This window comes from Falco rusticolus, chromosome 10 (assembly GCF_015220075.1).
Source record: "Falco rusticolus isolate bFalRus1 chromosome 10, bFalRus1.pri, whole genome shotgun sequence".
NCBI classification, from domain to species: Eukaryota; Metazoa; Chordata; class Aves; order Falconiformes; family Falconidae; genus Falco; species Falco rusticolus.
The window spans coordinates 16,789,019-16,811,242 of record NC_051196.1 but is presented as its reverse complement, the minus strand read 5'-3'; positions in this window follow the sequence as shown (position 1 = coordinate 16,811,242).

Here is a 22,224-nt window from a genome sequence, read left to right as displayed (position 1 = left end):
AAATAAAATTTCCTTTTACAGTTGTCCGTGCTTAACACGGGACACAGCAACCTAGGATTGCAATTAGATCTAGGAAGATCCCATTCAGCTCTGGACTTGAAACCAATTACATTGTGCATACTTTAAGGCATGAACTAATGGCAGTATCACAAATCTTTAATAAGCATATCCAAATTATGATTTGGTTTTAATGTCCCTGTTCCCCCATTGTTGTTTCCCTGCCCCCCCCCCCCCCCCCCATGTAAAACCATGTTCCATTAACAGAAATGGCAGGGGCGGGGGGGGGGGAGGGATTTTAAAGAAATCTTTCACAGGAAGCCAATAATCCTGCCAACTTTCAGATACCAAATCCAATCCAAGCTTCAAGCATAAGGACACCTACTGAACAAAAATAAGATGATCAGAATATTTTTGACATGGGCAACAAAATGTAATTCCGTTTCCATTCTGAGAAACGGCTGGACTCTTACTGTAACGTCCTTAAAAATCAGCCTAAGGTTGTTACTCCAAATAGAAACCACAGGCAACATAAAAACACACTGCTCTTTGCCCAGGCAAAAAATTACAAATGAGCTAACAGTAAAACAATTGATAATTACTAGCTTTTCTATAACCCAGGGTTTTCAAAAGCCCTAAAGATAGTCAAGTTAAATTTCATAATGCCCTTGAAATGGATCGCGCATCAGATACATATTGTTGTGGAGGACTAAAAGGCATGAAGGTTATTAAAGTAACCAGCTCTGCATGAAATCCAGTGGAAAGAAGTCATGCATAGGAAAGAGGTAAATACTGCAAATAGACCTTGAGCAAATTTATGAGAGCAGACTTGGAATCCTGGAAACCCTTGCCTGAGCTGTCACCTTACTGCTGGTGCCTGAATGTCACTCATGCCTCAGCTTTGGAACGATGCACGCCATCATCCAAAATCCTGTTCTGCACCAACACCCACTCAGAATTCAGTCTTGACAGGGCTGAAGAATTCAGTTCACATATTGTGGCTAAGCCAAGGCTGAGTCCAGGCATTATCTTTTTTTGCCCATCTGGATTGAGAAGCTTCCATTTGATGAGTTTCCTCAGATTGTTCTAAGATGCACTGCAAGATCATGTCTCATAAAATTCATTTGCATTGGTTACCATTTAGTTTTAAAACAAGTGGAATGCAGTACCAATGACCTGGATATATCTTATAAATTAGTTTATTTGCCGCGCTATTTATCTTAAAGGTAAGGAGACAGAAGAAACCAGTGGAAAAACGAGAAGATAGAAGACAGCAGATTCTAATCTTCTATTTTATCCATTGGAAAAAACCCAAAACGTTTCTTCCTAATTATAATCCTGGTCCAAGTTCTCCCTTTAGTAATTCATCCTAAACAGAAATTGCATGCTTCCACATTGTTTAATCCTGCCCTGTTCCAGAGATAGTTCTTGAGTTTTGTCACCCTTTACAACAGCTGCTTTTTCTTAAGTTATCCAAAAGGTGAAAGGAGGAGGCAGAGGGAGCGTGGAAACAGAGTTCTTCAGAATTGTCTTTTGGCTTGGGCCAAACATCATCCGTGAGAGTAGGAAACGAGGCGACACGATGGGGTGAAGGTTCTTGACTGTTTACAATTAAACACCGAAACCACAAGGTATTTATTATTTCATCTTTGACGCGCAAATTTTAGGAGTCCAAAAGAGAGCTTTCAAAGACCTTTTTATACACCATTGAAATATGGATTATAGTTTTGATCTAAAAAGAAAAATCACTTTACCTCAAATGTATTTGCACTGACAGTTCTAACTAAAATCTACTAAACTTTGCAGAACATTTTAAAAACTGTTGGATGAAACACCATTTCCATTCCATTGTAAACATTTATGGAATAGTTTTTATAAACTTTACGGATGCCTGTTCTTGTTATTTCAGCAGAACTCCCCCATGACTGCATGGATCTCACGCCATACCTGCAACTCTCAACATCCCTGTGTTCCTCTGCAGTCATCTAAGAATCTCCTCAATCCCCACAGAGAGATAAAGGGGGCTCTAATATATAAAGGGGGAAAAGTAACTATTTCCCATAGCTAGGAGTACCATTTCTGGTATGATTTCACTCTTCATTTCAATAAACAGCAACTCCTTGCTGCAGCCAGAATTTGAAATACCAAAGGGGACTGAAGGACTTGTCTATTTCTAGGAGCATCGAGGATTAGGTCAGTTGAAAGGCTGCGAGAAGGTTCTGTGAGGAAGCTGCTTGGCAGCAGCCTGTTGTATCCATCATTGTGAGCACAGCTCTCCAGCTTCCAGCATTACATTTGCACGCACACACAAATTAATTTAAATAGGCCAAAAGAATACTGCGATACCATATAATACACACTGTAAATTTTTAATGTAATTGCTTCCTATAACCATGTTTGCCTTAACACTGTAAATACGGAAGGGTGTAACCCTTAAACAGGTTCTTATCAGTTAACTACATAGAAATAAGAAACAGTTGGTGAGGTTTTAAATGTATTGACTCAGCAGTTTACTGCAAGGGATGACTTGGCTCCTCCAAAAGAAAAGACTACGAAAAAAGAAGAGTTCTCTGTAGGCAGTTGGCTCTCACTTACGCTCTTTTTAAGACCCTACATACCAAATGTAAATGTGTTGTGAGGAAAATACTAATAAATCTACTCCCCCGCTCTTTATACCAAAACAGTGAATTATTTACGCAGTATCTGCTTTCCAGATTTCTGAATATCATTTAAAAAAAAAATTTAAAAAAAAAAATCACAAAACATCACTGATTGATACTGGCCAAAGTACAGAGTATATGTAATAAAACACAGCTTATCATCTGGTGTGCCTGATCTCACAAAAAAATGCATGTCGGCATTTCCACTGAATTAAACAAGACTGTTCACTTGACTAGCTGCTCATGCAAGCTTGCAAGACTGGACTTTTAAGTTTTTACACACAAGACTTAGATAAGTCAGTTTACAAGGGAATCTGAAGCAAATGGTGATTCATCAATCACAGACAAGTGCAACATATGGTCCTGGCTACTCATAAGGCAAAAACAATAGGAGAAAGAGTGCTTGTCCCTTTATATTCAGTAAAGTTTCAATGACACCCAGAAAACAAGAGTATGAAATCAAGTAGAAAAATTAAATTTTATTTACAGAAATCAGTATTTCCAACTTCACTTCATCCTCACCATTGTTTCTAAACTGCTGACCATAAAAAACACCCAATACTGAGCTTATTATCGATTATTATTAGACTGTAGAGCTGAAGTCTTGGGTATCTTACTTTCTGGAAACACCTCTACTGTTCCAGAACCGTTCTCTCTGGCAGCACATGCTTGAGTCAAAATGTCACAAATGACCTCATTCTTTAGCATTTTCCTTTTAGTGAAGTAGGGTCATTTATAGCAAAGGACTTTGCCCTGGATTTGCCTGCAACTAATTTCTCTGGTTTGCTAATATTTTGGTTATAAAATAAAAATTATACCTGCCTTAATTTGACTTCAGAAAAGCTACATTGTGGCTGAGTTTGACTACACACAGCTTTTCCCCCTTTTACTTCACAACCCTAACTTCTGTTAGCTACATTTTTACTAGTTTAGCACCTAACTTGTTTTAACTTCAACCCAAAACCTTTTTTCGCGCCTTCCTTACACTTCTTAATTTTCTCGATTTTAATCCAGCAAGTCAATGCTAGCTGCCTATCTACCTTTTTCCCAAGAGAAATAACCTTACTATTCATCTCACTAAATCAACAATACATAGGAACATAATTCATAGACAATCTATAGAGATGCCTTATGATAATACATTATAATTAATTCTGTGTTCCTGAATAAAGTTGGTTTTAGTTGCAGTTAAACAGAGCTGTGTAAAATCACTAGGTTCTACTCAGAGTTTTGTTAACTCTCTAAGCATTAGGGGACATTGGCCCAGCTCACACTGTTCCTAACCATCTCTAAAAATCACTGACTGAAGCCTTGAAAACCATTAAACCAGGCTCAACTTCAGTCCAAATCCCAGAAGAAACCATGGTTCAAGAAAACGCTCAAGTTACTCTATGGACTCCAGTAGACAATCACATTTTGACCTAAATAGTTTACAAACAAGTATAGCTTGAATTCTACAACCAAAATTGAACTAGAAACAGACATACTTCCTCTCTGTGGCATCTTTGTTAAGGGTTTACAAACTGGAGCACCAGTAAAGTCAGAGGAAGGAAGCTATGGAACCCTGGACAGCACATGAGGGAGATGGAAGACTGAAACATCAAGGAAGAACAATAATACCAGAACATAGCTAAACAGAAAGAATCTAATGGGAAAATCTGAATTTAACACTTTGATCAACAGCAACAATGGGAAACATCTTACAAAATTTTTGCAATACTGAACTCAATAAGTTTTTTAAAAAAAACAGAACAAACCACCCAACCATCAGTCTGTAACCTATATAGATAGTCTGTAACACCTATATAGATAAAGCCAGCATTCTACATGATCACAGTTTAATTAAAGCCTTTGAAGCCATGCACCTTTGATCTGAGCCAAGCAATAAATGTGTTATACTTTAAATGGATTATTATATGTTATGTTTAACACAAAGGTAGGTTTGAGCCAGTGCAGTCTTGGTGCAATGAGGAAATAACCTGGCTGGAACAGCCACATAAAGTAGAGGCATCTGCTCTGCTCCTTTCAAACATACAGGCGCTTGGCAGCCTAAAAATTTCTAGAGAGTCATGACAAATAACACCTACCCCACCTGGGGAATGAGGGACTGCAGTATATATTATTTGCAGAGGAAAACTCTTGCCTTTGCATTTTCAGTTGCCAATGTGAGGAAGTATGACTTGTAGATGTTTTCCAGTGTAGCCAGAGAAGACTCAGAGATGACAAATCTTGTAAGGGACCCACAGAAAGGTCCAACAGAAATGAGCCAAACTCAGAGTATTTGTTAAAAAGCCCTTTCAATTTTGGGAATTCCCATTCAGGTCCTAATTTCGGTCAATGGGAATACAGTTGTCCTGAATTTAATTACCTGAGGTTTTTCTGAGCACATCAGATTTTCCCAGCTCTAATAACAACAACTGTCAGTCACTTCCAGTTTGCCAATTTGGAATTCAACCCCCTACCCTGGGAGAGGTTTAGTGGTTTTGTTTTTTGGGGTTTCTTTTTTGTTTGTTTGTTTGGGGTTTTTTGTCCCTCCCCCCCCCCCTCCCTTCCTACACAGTAATCAGCAGTTTGTTTCTAGTTTTAATTGAAAGAATGTTATGACCGGGCAAATCTGAAGGCAATAAAAGGCAAAAGGCTGACAAGCATACTTCAAAATACTACAATGTACCAAGCTTAAAAAAATAATTTACTTTCTGTTCTGATGCCCTAGGTCAGATTTTAATAGCTCTCACTAGAATCTCATATACCAGTAAATATGACATTCTTCTTTTATCTTTCAAACTTGCCAAAATAAACTATTCTAAGCTATTGAGTCTCTAAGTCTCTCTTTTTTTTTTTTCCTAGTATCAATACCTTTCTCTGCAATTCATCATACATTTATCCACCTAAAAACTGACAAGCAGGCTGTAAAATAGTGACAATAAACATGCATGAATATGAAATGATTTTCCACAGTGACAGGCTAGTGGCATACATGTTAATAATACTATAAAAACAACTACTCCAATAACAAAGCTGCTGAAGTGGAAGAAGCAAACAAAAACCAGTGATTACCAATAGCCCAGTAAAAGGTATCAACTGCAGGGAACTGTGGGAATGCGAACCCAGTGTACCAATTCCAATATTTAAAATACTTGGGCTGAATGCCAGTTAAGTTTTCTTTGGAGTTTTTGTTGCTAGCCAAATGGGCATTGGTGGGGAGGGGAGTAAAAAATACAACCAATTTTCCATCCTAATCATATTTCTCAATGTTGTCACTGTTTAGAGGCTGACTGAAACACTCCCATTGTTGAGGAAGACTCCTCCTGAAACAAAGGAACAGTACAAAATCTCCCTTCTGATCTGTCTTTGGCCCCACACTCCCCGTTTGATAGGAAGAGAAGTAACTTTTGGTGGATGTATTATTTTCCTCTATCATACATCTCTTTCTGCAGAACAAAATGCTATCTGAAAGAGTCATTGGTCTACAGTACAGAACTCTTGAACCTGCTGTATTAGAACACAGTAGAAATTTAGTTGTATGAGTAAAGTTATCATATTCTTATTTCTAGGAATAAATTTATTTAGCAAATGAACGTGATACAGAAAACTTTACCATCAGAATACAGGTCACGTGGAAAAGCAGAATATGGAATTATTAATAGACTTCTTTTCATACCTACAAGCCATTGCAAATACTTGTTGAGTAAAGTGAACTTTGTAATCAGCACATTGTGGACAGCTTTACATTAACTAAGAAATAAATGCCTCTGACATGCATTTACTTATTCCTTACTGTGTACTGAGAACAGCATGCAAAAGCTTACACTCCACCAAGTATCTTTTCCATCACTGCTAATTTATACCTAAAACAGTCCTCTCTGTTTTTCCTCAGAATCCTCTAATAATTTCATTTTACAGTAATGTTTGTATTTCATACACAACACCCCCCCACCCACCCCACCCCTTTTTCTAATCTAGGGCCCCAACCCAGAGGTCTTGATGCAACAATGATGTTATAAACAGGGTGGAGCAGCCTTAGGAACATTCACAACAGGACAATCCTTCCTCCTCTTCCTGGAAAACCACTGTGAAGCACAAGGGTTCATCAGCACTCCTTTGGGACTGAATGAATTATTCAAATGGGATATTTCAATAGGTACAGGAGAAAAAAAACAGCTTGTTTTGTTCTCTCAGCAGCACAGAGTCTGATAAAGTCAGGCACTCAACTATAAGTACCTGAGCACTACTAAATACAAGCACCTAAAAAGTGCAACTCTGAAGGGACCATTTCTAATTTGCCTCCATTCACAGTTCCATCACTGAGAGCTTGGCAGCTGGTCTGGGGATTTTGCAGGTATATAGATTTTAAGACTCTGAAGACTATTAAGGTAAGATGTGTAACTACTATGTTATGCAAATGCTGCATGTGCCTTCAAACTACAAAATGTGAAGTAATGATTATTTGCCCCTGTACCAACAAAGATTATGGCTTGTTTGTTTGTTTGTTTTAAATACACTGCAATAGTGCAGAAAACTCAAAATTAGTTCTTTTTTCCTCTTTCATACCTAATATTTGTACATTTTTACTACATGAGTTCTGAAAGTCTTGCATAGTTCAGCAGTGACTAGATTTCCACTAATGGGATTTGGACACGTATTCCAGCCTTTTCATCAGCAACAAGGAAACTGAATGTTCTCTGTTAATCAGCTCAGCACGGTCATTATTTAAACCCCAGACAAAGTATGGCAGCAAAGTTTAAAATTTCAACCTTGAGAAGGCGGCAAGCTTTCCTAGCTGACCCTGCTGAAGGCAGGCAGAAGTCAGAAAGGCTCTTTTTAGACAAGAAATGGCAGACAAACTCAATTCCCAATGAGAAAAAAATTCAATAAATCTGACCTCCTGCTAAACTCACAAATAAGTAAAACCAATAGATCGCATACTAAATTATGGATATGAACTGCACAGCATTACACAGAAGAGAAATAACACAAAAGGTTGTAAGACCTCTTTAAACTCCTCCAGGCTAACAGAGTTAAACTACAACACTATCAGAGCAATAGTGCACCAGCTCCATCCCTTTTTCTGGGCACGCTTCACCATCAATAACAAGGATAGGCATTAAGAGTAACTGGAACAGCTCTGCACTGCAGGGAAGTCCCTTTATTTTGGCCAGTTCCCATGCCAGAAAGCAGCAAACAGAAAACGGAGAGAGAAAGAGGTATCAGCTCACAGTAGACTGCAATGGAAATGCTCTTTGAACACATCTTCCTGACCTCTGTTACAGCACTTAGATGCAATTTTTTAGTGGCAAACATAAATACAGATGCATCCACAGATACTGGCATTCAGAGACACTACCTGATACCAAGCAATAAAATAAACGTTGTCAGAACCACAAAACAGACTGATCCAAGAATCTTCAATAGGTTGTTTAAATTCTAATACATTTCAATGTACAATTTTTATTTCAGCCTCCAGAAAGTACTTTGCTATAAAGCAACAACAGGCCATTGGTTTGTACAGTTGTGTTTGTACTGTAACTGAAATTGCACAAGGAAGATGAGACCTATATGGTATCAACAAAACTAAAAAAGCTAAATTTGATTATGTGCAAAGGGTTTGATTTGCTTTCATTTTAAAAGCAGGCATTCCCTACCTCTGCTTAAACAGAGCAGATAAAGCATACCACTCAGAAATACAAAGAAATCAACACAGGCTGAGGGAGGACGCATTCCTAATCAAGTGTCAGTTTATGTTTCTGCAACAGAAGAAAGTAGCAGAGGTAGTTAGGTCTGACCCCATTCAAAAAAGACACAGCTGTTTAATCAGAACATTAATACCGACCAAAATAGCAAAAGGAATTGCTTTTAATTCTTTATATATTCTGTTCTGTTATTTTAAACCCTGAGCAACTGCTTGGCTTCAAATGTGTGAATGTTGACAAAATAGAAAGGAAATTTTATATCTGAGGTCCTGAACAAACTAGGAAGTTGCTGGGAAATGAATTTTACATGTAAAATTACTGTTGATTTGTATTCTACATGTGTTTCTGCTTGGTCATGCTAACCGTAACCTCATTTAAAGTTGAAAGTAAAAGAATCCACACTTATCTGCACAAAATTTCAAAGGGAAATCCCAAGCCATGGGGCAATGTGGAGGTGGCTGCAGTAGCCTCCAAAAAGGCCGGGAGTGTGCCAGCTATGACTCCAAGCATCCTGTCACGTGAAAGCACAAGTCCTATTTCAGTGTGCGGCAAAACAGTTATTCAGGCTCTCAAGCAGAATACTTCGTGTATGAACACATTTCGTGAATACATGTCATTTCTTATCTGTAAGTGAGGTTTGGTGGTAGGAGTACAGGGCCAGGAATTCTCCATTCAAGTGCAGGTTCAGTCAAAGCCTTGCCAAGCTATCTAAACTACTTGCTTCTTTTGAGTATTATCATTAATATTCTGATTTTTATGATCTTAGGAGGTTAGAATGGTAGTTACATTAACCTCAGATGCACAGAAACATGAAAGCTTTTGTTATTGCTAAGTTAAGTATATTTTAAAATTATGAGAATGCCAACATGGAGCTAGATAAACAAACACATACCTTTGCAAAAGCCACGCCGATTCAGTCTTATGCCAAAACAGTTCCATGCTGTACGCCATAATGGCATAAATGACACGCTCCTAGCATCACTGAAATTGAACAGCAATTCACTGCGTAAAGGAAGGATTGTACATTGGACTACAGGCAGCTTGACCAAATGCTTTTCAGGATCCATTTCACAGCTGGGAAAACAGATAAGAAAAACAGTTTTTTCAAGGTCAGACAGTATCAGAGGCTGAATTGGATTTCCAGAGGTCTCCCCTAACCCACAGCTAACACTCGGAAACTTTTCTGAGCCTATAATACTGGGTATAAACCCTGGGAGTTACCTCTGTCCCTCCTCCAGAACAGGCAACTCAACCTTCCTTTTACTCTTTGCCTTTCCAGAGAGGAGGCAATTAGCAACATACTTATTACCAATGATTGGAAATAATTACCAGGTGAGATTACTTGCTACAAAGGACCTGATATACTTTGCATGCCCAAATACAGCCAGCACAAAAACCTTGTTCAGTAATTCCAATTTCCTATCTGTAATGCAAATCAGTACAATATATAACAACACACTCAAGTTACTCCTGCGCATTTCATTTGTTTTGTTTGTTCCCCTTGAAGTGAATTCTCTCACCCTAATGCTAAAGCAGTCAAAACAATAAATGCTGCAAGTCAGGTTTTAAGAGAATGGGGCACCCCTTTTCACAAATAGGTTGCCATATGGATTCCCTTCATGAATATGGGATTTCCTTTTAAAGTCACAGTGCTTTAAGCATTTAATGGCTAGTGCTACTGCTGTTCAGGTTCCTTTTGTGATTTGTACCCTAGGGACACATTGCTCCATGCATTACCAGCTTTTTTCCTTATTTTTCACCCCCCATTATCAATCTGTGTAAATAAGATGCACAGCATCCGCTAGTTAATAAACAAACTCTCACTTTGATTACACTTTCAGTTTCCAAGCGCAGAGCTGACTAACTACAAAGAATAAATGTGTTTGGGGTTTCAGTGCTGGCCTTGGAAGATTGTTCACAAATACGTGATTCATATCCCATCCTGAACATTAACACTTTCCTTATGACTCATACATACAGTTAAACAATAAAACAGACCACTTACTGAAGTTTTGTTTAACATGCATAAAGCACCTATTATTAATATTTTTCAATTTAATTGTTTAACAATGTTGATCCTATTATTAGCTGCAAGGAGGGGCTGTTTCCACTCCTGTCTTGAAATAAATACATGCTTTTGAATTTACTCTGACTTATATTTAGAATATTAGAATATTTCAACAACAGCTCAGAAAAGAAATAATAAAAAGCCATTAAAAAACCACGGAGCAGGGTATGTACCGTACCAACGTACCCATAGTACATTATCTGAATTGATAGAAGGCAATTGCTCTGTCTGTCTCATTCTATAGAACATCATGTGTATAACATACTGATCAACACACCATTTCCTCACATTGTTTTCCTCTCCAAAGTGAAGGATAAAACAGAATATATGGCCTTCCTCACACAATAGTCTTTAGGTCTTCTATCTGGTCCCTACATGTTAGGATGTTCACTGTAATACAATTCCCGGATAAATTATAACGAGCAACTGGCAAATCTGAAACCCGTTAAGAGTTCAAGTTCAGCTAAAAAAATCCCTGAGGGATTATTTTTAAAACTTCATCCTTCACAATTCAGTTTTCTTTTAAAGTTTGCTAAATCATCGTAATTGGAGATTATTTGCAGCTTGACTGCAGAAAAAAAACAGCTCCAGCTTGACATGCAGGAACCACAGAGGTACTAAGCAGAGTTCTTAAGAATCATCTTGTAACGTAGACATAAATTCAGGTAAAATATAAAATTTTGATTTCCAGCTTAAGCCTGCAGGATAGTGTCTTATCTTGGGACATGTATGTCTGCCTTGAGTGTATATTCTGTTACCTACACGAAGCTTTCAAATTATTTTTACAAATCTGCTGGCTTAAGCTGGAGATCAAAATTTTATATTTTGCCTGAATGTATGTCTGTCTATATGCAAGCTATTTATGAACAATCACAGAAGTGTTCCACTGCAGAAAAAACTTTTCAGTGTGCTATATCAAGCTTTTCCAAAGGATAAATTCTTCTAAAATACTAGAGGACAAATTCAGGAAACACACTGATGACACAGGAACATGTTCTGCAGATGTTCTTCTTGTCAGTAACCCATAAAGTGATGAGTAAGAACCTCCTGGGCCTCATCCTAACCCCACTGAAGTTACTCACAAAATATTCACCGTATGGGTGCAAGGCTGGCCTTAAGTTCAGAGGTTGGCTCTACCATGGTAATATTTTCTCTCTGCCTACTAAAACTATGTAATTTCTAAATACTTCCTAACAATTAGTGTTCCTCACCAGTTGTGGAGCTGCAGTCTCAGACACATTGCCTTCAGAAGCTGACCTTGCAGAGGCAGAAACAGTGATTTGCTGGTGTTGACAAAGCCTTTCTGCTGCAGCCGCTGCCCTTGTATCTGCAAATGCTGTTTCAGCATGGCTGAGCAAGGACAGAAAGGAAGGGGGAGTTACTTGCAAGTAGACACAAATACTAGTCATTGCCCCAATATAGCTAATAATTAAATCCCAGAAAACTACAGTTTAGATAAAATAATACTAACACTTTAGCTCTGTCCCATTAGCAGGCAGAAAATAGAAAACACTGGTATGTCAGGATGAAGCAGCATTCCCACTTTCCCTCTCAGACATAAGGGGGTGGAAGGGAAGACATCAAAGGAAAGAAAATGGTGTTCACACTTCATCAGTTAGCTCTGGGTCTCAAACCTGCTTCCAGTCACCACATTCAGTTGAGAGGGCCACAGCTGAGCCCCACTTATCTGCTACCGACCCTTTCCTTTTGACTTCCAGCCCCAGCTGCCCCTCTGCTTACCCAGGCCCAGCCAAAAGAAATGCCTCAGGAGAGCAGCTGAGGCATGCCACAGCACATACCCCTTGGAAACCTGCCTGTCAGCCATGGAGGGACCCAGCAGGGACCTCCTCGGGAGCCCTGCGGACACAGGCCTCCATCATCTCTCCTCAATTTACCTCAGAAAAGCACTGGCAATGTTCCTACCTGCACAGCCAGGGCTTTGACTCATAGCCTCCCGGGGTGGGGTGGGCTGGGCTGCTCATTCCTTACACCTGTGAGCCCTCACCTTTACCCCTCATTAATTATCCCATTTTCATTACAGTAACATCTAAGAACCTCACCTGTAGCAGGGTCTGCGGAAAGAGGCACCTCAGGCAGCACCCACTGTACTACTGGGCCAGGGTGCAGCCACCATTTTAAGGCGAATTACCTCAGCACCAGCCAGTGGTGAGCAGCGCAGCAGCGGCCCAGCAACCTGGAGGACAGGTGGCACAGCAGGCAATGTGTCTGCCTGGCACCACGCCGCCCTGATTTCAGACAGCCCTCCGTGCTAGTTAACAACAGGCACAAAGGTTTTTTTACATCTTCCTCTATTCCAGATTGCCTTGCAAAACACAAGCAGGTTTCACCTCACAGCTCTTATCTCAGTACCAGATGACCGAAAAACTGAAGGGAAATCTGAGTGGGGGAAGCATTTCTTCATGTTTTTGTGTGCCGCTTGTTGCTAGGAAAAATATTTCCTTAGTATCTCTCTGGGCTCTGCAAGTCAGCATCGGTGAAGCTCTGCTGGTTGCCAGAGAGTATAAAACAGCAAATGTCAGGAAAAAAATAGGAAGAAGTAGTAAAGCTTTAAAAATGTGTCCCATAATGAATGCCTGTCCCCTCAGTACTGTCCCTCACACAGTCAGCGGAAACATACGCACATGCACCTTCTTTCTTCGCTGGAACAAATCTCGGGAGCTTCTTCCCAAAGGTACTTTGTCCAAGCTATATTATTTTTCTACCTGGGGTTTGGGGTTTTTTTCTTCTTTGGAAGCTTGAAAGCAGTTATTTCTGTCAGGGCGGCACGCAGCAGAGAAGAACCCTCATTTACCGGCTGCCGAGCAAAGGAGCCTGCACTTGCAATCAGCAGAAGAAAAAAGGCGGGAACACACTGAAAATGGCGGAGGGGCAGAGCAGCCTGTCCTCCACGCAGCAGGGCCCAAGTCTCCACCTCACTGCCCTGGTGTTACCAGTGGCGCTTCTAGTCATAAATGGTCCCAGAGGCCCAGGAGAGGAAAAATGAAAAGACCTCTGGTCTGGATACCCCATGTAGCTCTGAAGCCTGCCTGCCATTTCAGCTGAAAATGGAGGTCTTTTGCACAGCCACACATCTGAGGCTGGTGACAGCATCACTGTGTTTCAACCTTTTTAGCAGCCAAGGGACAAGTCATTTCCTAGGCCAGTTATTCAGCTGTCTTTTTGCTAACAGCTGGGGCCAATGACGGTGATGAGGGGCTGGGGGGTAGAGAGTTTGAAGCCAGTTATCACTAAATTTTCTTCATACCAGACACAGAGCAACAATTCAGTGTATCTGCTTGAGCTGGATATTTAACCCCCATTAAACAATTTCCAGTCCCTACTGATCATCCTCCAAATTGTCCTGTGGCTGCTGCCATTGCTGACTGCTGTTTAACTTCACATGGTGCTTTTTGAATTTTCAGTTTTTCACAATGAAGGGGTCTTCCTCAGTCTCCTTGCATTGTTTTATAGGCCATTTGTTTTTAAGCAAGGCTCTTTCCCACAAGAAGAGCAAGATTTTGTCTGAATACAAATCCCATGCCCAACAGTGTGCTGACATTTGTGCACGGAGTTGTGCTTTCCAGTTTATTCTATTGTGCTTTACTTTTTTTTTTTCTCTTTTTTTTTTTCTTTTTTTTTTTTTAATAGTTCAGTGGAAACTTTGGATGATTCCAGGCTTCTTTTTTTTTTTTTTTTTTTAACGTAAATGTCTTTATGTTTTTATGGCTGATAAGCAGAGATTAAATTCAGGTGCAGCACCAGCAGCTGTACTTTTATCCACCTGGGTATGTTAATGCAAGTGCAGGATTTCTGCTGGCTGTCACCTGCCTTTTTAGAGCCCACCGTTGGAGTGAGCCAAGGCTCCTGTTGCAGCAAGTACTGGTGTCCACGGAGGACTGTAGCCCCATTTGTGGTGGTACGATTCCAGCTATGGGTCCTTGCTGATACCCAGGAGAGGCTAGGCACTCAGGAGGATTTAAGAATCTGAACAATTTCGTTGACTTAGACTTCAGTTCCTACAGATGAATTTATTACCAAGTCATTACCTGACCAAACTGGGTTTGCCCCGGTGCATCCCCAGATAAAAGGCTGAGGCATTAATCTACGGCGCCATCTAGCTCCCACGAAAGAAATAGTTTCAATAGCTCTTTTCCCACGTTATTATGACTCAAACCTTATCTAGTATTTCGCACAGAAACACAGAACGTGGTAACAACGAGGAAAAAATCAATGCTACTGGTCTCGCTTCTTGTCCTCCTGGGGGACAAGAGAACTGGAGCATGGCAACTCACCTCACAGTCCCTCCTGTACCTCTTGATGGATCTTCTTTTCTCACTCCTGGAACAGCAAGTGGCTTGATCCAAATGTGGGTAGAAAACCATTTTAGGTACAAAAGCTCCCCCCACACTGTCTTCCCCAAGTACCTTTCACCTCTCTGTGTCCACAGCCTGTGTTCCAGCTCCAGGACACTGTTGTGTGAAGGACAGCGGCTGGCACCAGCTGTTTCAGAGGAATGCACAAGAAGGTTGACACTATGAAAAAAAAGACAAAAATCATTGCAACAGAGCTTTGATTTCCACTAATATATATGCAGCATATATAATTTGATTTTTTTTTAGTGATATCCACCATGGTTAAGCTAAGCATTTCTCATCTGAAATACTAAAAATGATTGGCAGCTTTCAGACACCTGAGAATTCAGAATCATTTCATATAAGGAAACAAAATCTGAAGGCTGCCTATTTCTTCTGTCTGAATATCCTTCACTCACCAGGCTCTCACCCTTTGAGCCTGTTTCCTGACCTCCGTGCCTTTCACTAAAAAGACATGGGGATCTGCTTGTAGCCCCAAAGCAGAAAGAAGCAGGATGAAATCACACAAGCCAGGAAATGTTTGCAAACAGTGAGACGATAACTATATAATCACAGGTAACATGCAGGGAAAAGACCAAATTTAAAACTCCAGCTCAAGCCTGCAGGACATTTGCCAACCTGCAAGCTAGGCTCCAGTGATGTATGGAATATATTTGCTCTGAGTCTATGCTCTGGTGTATGCCAGAAGCTTTTAAACCATCTTTACAAATATGTTCCCATCTTTTGCCAAGTGAATATACAGTCTTTTCCCCTCACGTTGGTATCTACAGTTGTTCATACTAACTTCATGATTTCTGAGGCTGTAATTACTCTTGAATAATGTCAAATGTTTTTCTGATGTCCACCAAAATTAATTGCTTTCTTATTCTAACTAAAGTAGTATTTGCATATGCTTTACAAAAAGACCAACAGAATTGCTAAAAAATGCTTCAGTGTTCAGGGGTATATTAGCTCTGCAAATTGGCAGACTATTCTGCTTTACTGCATTTCTCTGCAATTAGTTGTTTCTCTGCTCTTCTTTGCCTCTACTTCAGGTCCAGTGTGACCCCCTTCTCCTCCCACACAGCTGCCGCACTTTGTCTGTGTCTGCAACAGCAGTGACTTTCATAAGCCTGGTCTCTTCTTTCTGCTGTAACCCTCAATGTTATACATCACTCCTTTACATTTTCCTAGGTCTGGCAAGATATATCTTTTTCTGCAACCCCTCTCTTGCAGACACAGACTTTCCTAGCTGTGGCTGTTCCTCCGGGTTTCAGTTCTATACCCAAAATGCAAATGTTTGTGCACTCAAGCCAGACCTCCTCAATCCCTGCCACTCCAGGCAACGCCTAGACCACAAGGCAAGTGCGTGCTGCACGGCAGCTCCTACCGTCCAGGAGGAAAGGTGGCATTAGGCCACAATAACCTGATGACATGGGCCAGGGCATGCGATCAACTTGAATCGGCAATGTCTGGATAAAGATAGCAACTCTGTCAGCAGTATGTAACCCTAATGTTCTTTTTGGTCTTCTTCCATGCCCATACCTCGTTACTCCTCACCCTTTATATTACAAACAATGGGGCAGGGTGAAATGCAAGCCCTCCTCTCTGGATTTAAGTAACAATATTGGATAGCACAGTTGAGTCCTTCTCTCTAAAGGAGATGAAGCAAGACCACGTGTTGCTCAACTGCAGGATGTTGATCCCATGTAAAATCCCACATCCAATAAGAATGGATAGGAAGGTCCCTGCAACTACTTGTATTTATCGTATTTAGGGCAGTGAAGTACTGCCCTGGTGATTGTTAACATTTAGACTCAAGTGCTTGTCAAATATTAATACAGAGGATTCCTCCTTTTCCAGGGGTTGCAGCTGTGCACAAAGTAAAAAATTAAATTAAAACCAATGACTTTTGCTAAGGAATGCAGGAAATGTTGTATTTTCATTGCAACCACTTGAAAGCAGAATTGCTGTGGAAATAAAACAACTCCAAATACACTGAACTTGCTGACTCAGTTGATCCAGAAGAAAACCTACAAGTCAGCAATTCCAAGCAACAGCAGTACCAAATGTATTCTATCTGCAATACTGACGTAATGTGCATTGCAACATCATACTTCCCCGAATACTGCACCGATGAGTTTGATGAGCCACAGCTTTTAGATGAAACTTAGGACTTGCTGCAAGTCACATAAAGGAGTTTGCCTTTATAGCTTAGACTGTTAGATGTTGGACACACCCAGCTCCTTAAAGAACAGGACATTTAAAGGGAGAAATTTCCTCCAGCTTCCTTGTTACCCTAATCCGAGGCACCTATCAAATTTAAAATGAGTGCAGATCTAGCCAATTCTCCTAATGTATCCAGAATTAGCAGCATTACAGCAATTTCTATTCAAAACAGCTTATGCAATTAATTTTCTGTTGTCATATGCAAATGATTAAAGCACTTTTTCTATCTGGTAATTTTTCAAACAACTTCCTAATTTTTATGAGCACCTAATAAGTAAAAAAGTAAGATAAAAGTGGGCACATCTTCACTTTAAATTTTCCATTTAATGTTCTACTTTAAAAGTCTCCATAAGAAATTATTAGCAGCTATTAAAAGCCTCTTAACAACAAAAGGATATATTCTAATAGGGAAAACCACTTAAGTTTTTTTTACAAATTTTTACAATTACAGTTTTAAAGTAATTCATTGGAGTCTATATACCTATGTTAGGTGAGAGAGTGCAGAATGACACGTAGGGGGAACAGGTTATGAATCAAACAGAGATGAGTTAGGGATTCTTTGTCCCAGCTGCTCTCACTTCAGAAAAACACAGGAAATGGCAAAGATTGTCGTTTTTAAATGGTGAAAGTTGAGAGCAGAGAGTGGATTCAGGCATCTTAGTTAATGTAAAAAGTATCCAGCACGTAGAACTGTCTCCATAAGGAGCATCAGAAAACCAAGGTGGCAGATAAAAATGAATTACCTTCTAAAAGACGAGAAAAAGACCTAAACAGTAAGTGGACAAATTCAAACTGAATATAAACAGAAAACATAAATAAGCAAAAGCTTCTCCTATCTCTTGTTTATATGCCTCTTCTTTTCTTTTTAGCTGTTTCTACTCATTTTATCTATTTATTTCACAGAAAGATCATGTGATATGATAAACTTCTCTGGTCTATGGAAGAACCATACAAGAAAAAGCTACAAGAGAATTGGGGAATAATAGGGCCTACTTTAGTATTATAGTACATTTCTGCATTTCCTGAAGCTGCACACACTACTATTTGGAAATTTAATGATCAGGAAGCATGGCAGTATATAATAAATTTATGCCAAATATTAGTATGAGCTATTTTAAAGGAAGGTAGTTTTGTTTAAAATGTGAGTTGTAAGGCTCATTTTCTCTTTTGCAGACTACTATTTGGCAACTGTGAAATATAAAGTATCCAGAAATGAAATACAGAAACCCACTTGGATGGTTTCTTTCCCCTTTGTTTCATCCTTCTGAAGTTCATACCTTGCTGCTTCTGCTGATGAAAATCATGGAAAAGGACTTTATTCACCACTGTCAAAATCCCAAGCTTCAAGATTTTTTGTGGTCTGGTGAAGCTGGCCACTCTTGAAAAGTCTGGCTTTACTTTCTACTGTTCTTTTCTCTAACTTATCTGCATATATCCCATTGTTTGTTTGGAGGACTCTGATTTTCTCTATGATAGCAATTGATTGTGTTAATTTATCCCCTAGCATGGTCATCACATGTTATACACCCTTTCCTCCTTCCCAGTTTCCCCACTCTTTTGGTCACTGGGATACACACAAGTGGAACTGAGAGCTAGATTATGCACAGACAAATATTTCTCCATAATGTCAGAAAACGTTGATGTTGATCTGCTACAAGAATAAGGCAAGAAGTAGCAAAGTACTTTGAAAAAAGAAAAGAGCACCTAGAATACTACCAGGATTAAAAGAATGCTACAAAATATTAGAGGCCACTTCTTAGAAAAGCTCTACTTATGCTAGAATAGTGCCTCTAGCTTTTGTTTTCCAGGAAAATTGCCATGACCATATAACCAGTAGAATGCAATAGCTTGCTTATTCTCATAGAAAGTGAGCTTTAATAACGGTGCTTATTCTCCCTGAAGAATATTTCTGGATACTAGACACTAATATTTTGCTTTTCTACTTATATTTCAAAACCGTGCCAGGAGAGCCATGATTCTAACCAACAAAACTGCACACTGAGTTGTTGCAATATATCACTCATGAGCAGTTGACAGACCAAGTATTATGCGTGGAGGCTATGTGGCTGTGCAATTGGACTCAGGACGGCTGTGGTCTCTACAAAGGGAAAGGAATGTTCATCAGAAAAATAAGATGAAAATCAGCGGCAGCATTACAGCTGAGGAGTGCTCCAGCTATGATTTACATGCGGTTCTTTATATGGCTTGGCTAGTTGCTCTCCTCCACTTTTGCTGAAGAATACATCACTGAGCAAGTGGTTTTATGTAATAATAATGGCTATTAGTACTAATATAGTTATTTTATTTCATAAGGTCAAGAGTAATTGTGTTCAAACTTGTTTCTCTTAAAATACTGAAAGCAAACTCAAAACACCCCATACTTCTAATTCTTTGCATGACTGTGACCTTGTCTTCGAGCCCTGAAATACCAGGTAATTTAAGCTAGAAGCGGCTCCAACAGAAAAATAAAGACTTAAACAAGAATACATTAATTCAAGTGACATTTAGGTCAGTACAATCTTTGGTTCACTCTGAAGAAACCAATTCGAAGTCCAAGAAAGCAATAAACCTGAGTGGCAAAAGGCAGCTCCAAGCTAGCACTGTGAAAGGAAAGAGAGAAATCATTGCGCTAGAATCTTTTGTTTCTTCTTGTTTCAAGTAACAGATGGAGAACAGAGAAGCTTGCAAAAGTATTATTATTTATTTTCCATACAATACATACCTTAATCTGGTGTTGCAGCATGGACCCTTAGCATGTTTTTTAACACTTGTTTTTGTCCTTACGTGGCCCAAGTGGAGCTGTCTTCTGATAGTGAGGCGTTACATTTAATTTACATAAATCACAACCTCGGGTCTGAAGCTCATTTTCATAGGCAAAAATCAGAAACCTGTCAACTTGCATTTTGTTTTATTTCTCCACAGGTTATTTGCTTAGTGGAGACTGCTTCCCCATCCTGATACAGTACCCGGATGAATGGAAAGTAACGAAAGAATTCCTGTGGTCTAGGTCAGTAAATAAAACAGAAAGTCTTTCTGATGATTGTAGTTTCTGCACTTAACAATGTGCTGTCCCATCCTTGCTATTGCAACTCTTGGTTATGTCTTATATAAACTAAACCCTATTTCTCAAAGGTATACATAAACACTTTCACATAGATGACTGTGAAGTCAGTAGAATTCGCAAAACATTTTGGCATGCAACCAATACATGTGGCAATATGGCTACAGCAGATCTAGCCAGGCACTGTAACTAGATCATGGATTTGGAGCTGCCACACAGAATTATTTCTGGCCATGCTTTTGTACAGTATGTACAGCTGTAACTTTCTGACTCTTACATGGGTGGAAACATGCAGGAGCTCCTTCAAGCAGGAGTTGTTCCTGAGAGTTCTTCCACTTAGAGGACAGCAGAAGAATATGGGCATCAGTGTGAAACAGTGTTACAAATATTTGCATGTTGAATTCCTGGAACTGAACCTGTATCACTGTGCAAAGTTTACTTGTATTATTTTTACTGGTTGTTTCTTAAGAATGACTGGGCAATTTGATTTTCACTCCAGCTAATCATTCCCAGATGCTTAAGATTTTATCCAAAATGGTAGCTAAACATACTAGCCTGTACTCCTGATTTTTGTTGCAGTATCAGCCAACATTCAGTCAAAGAAGATGCTGCAAATCTAATCAAAAAGGGCATGTGAAATTCAAGCTTTGCAAAAATCCTCTTACTATAATGAAGAAAACTGTCTTCTCAGTTTTCTTTGTGTACAAATTATAAATCAAGGAAGACAAGACCACCTTATTGAATAAAATGTCTATGCAAACTAATTTTTCAAAAATAGGCATGAACTATTTGAAGAAAGTGAGAACAAGAAAACAAAGGGATTCTCAGGCAAATTTTAAATGCAACAGCAGAGGTTATATACATTGCTTTGGGAATGGATATTTGTACCTCTATGGTCCTTCATGCAAGCAGGCTCAAGTGGAAAATACAGCTGCTTGAAGGCGTTCTGTGTCTAGAGGTACCATTGGAAAGAGAAACATGAATAATGGAATTCTTATGCGCTTTTAGAATCCAGGAGATCTTCAGCAAGCTATCAAACATTACAAAACTTCAGTGTTCGTAGAAGAGACTGACTCTAATATCCATATGCTTAAGGCATAATAGCAGCCGTAATTCCCACAGCTTCATTTTATCAAGGACAATGACATTAAAGTTGGTTCAAAGGAATAAAACACCACCATTTTCAATCTTGAAGTTTAGATTTAGCCTTTTTAATCCATCTTTAAGCACCTAAAAAGCAATAACCTACTTTTTAAACTTCTGAGACCCTGCATCTCCCACTGACTCAGGCAGGATTTGGAGGAGCTAGACACTTTGAAAGTGGATTTGATGAGGGTGCTCAGATGTTGATCTAATTCTGGAAATGTTTACAAAATTCCTACTTGTTGATCTTTAGGTAACTGAACCAATGTAAAGAGAGGAAATCCAGATTCCACTGAGACGAGGCTTGTATTTCACTATTGCAGTCACCAAGTATCCTTTGAATGAATTAATAGTTAATATGCTCCAGATTATCATTCACTGAAAACTTTGTACAGACAAACATTTTATTCTTTGGAAAAGAAGTGATGAAAAATGAAACTACCTTTCTTAGCACAGAAAAGAAAAAAATCACCTACATCAAAAATGTTGAAAGCAAATCAAACAAAGGATGCACTATGCTGAGGGACATGAATCCATGTACATTCTGCAAAAATGCTTAGATAATAGACAATTCCAACAACTGAGCCTTTGTTTTCAAAGCAAGAAAAATCAACCTGGATTTACATTTTTGAATGGGTTGGTTTGATGAGAGTGCAGGGGTAATGACAGTCACTCAGAATACGAGACCTTTAATATTAGCCGACAGGTTTTAGTCATAGGTAAGATTTCTAAGCAAGAGTAGAGCATAAATAAAATTATAATACAAAATAATCTGCAAAATGCAAAATGTATATGCTCAAATAAAAGGATACGTGTAGCTTTGCTTAAATGCTTTGCTAGGTTAAATCTTATTTCAAATGTAGAAGAGAAAGACTAAAAAACAGAAAATACAAAGTGTTTCTCAAAGACAATATTTCATAATTCATCTTCTCAATAAAGCCATAATGATAGTATTCAAGAGACTTAATTTATTGCAGTGGTTTCCAGGTGCTGCCATCTGTACTAGCTCTAGCTACTCAGTTTT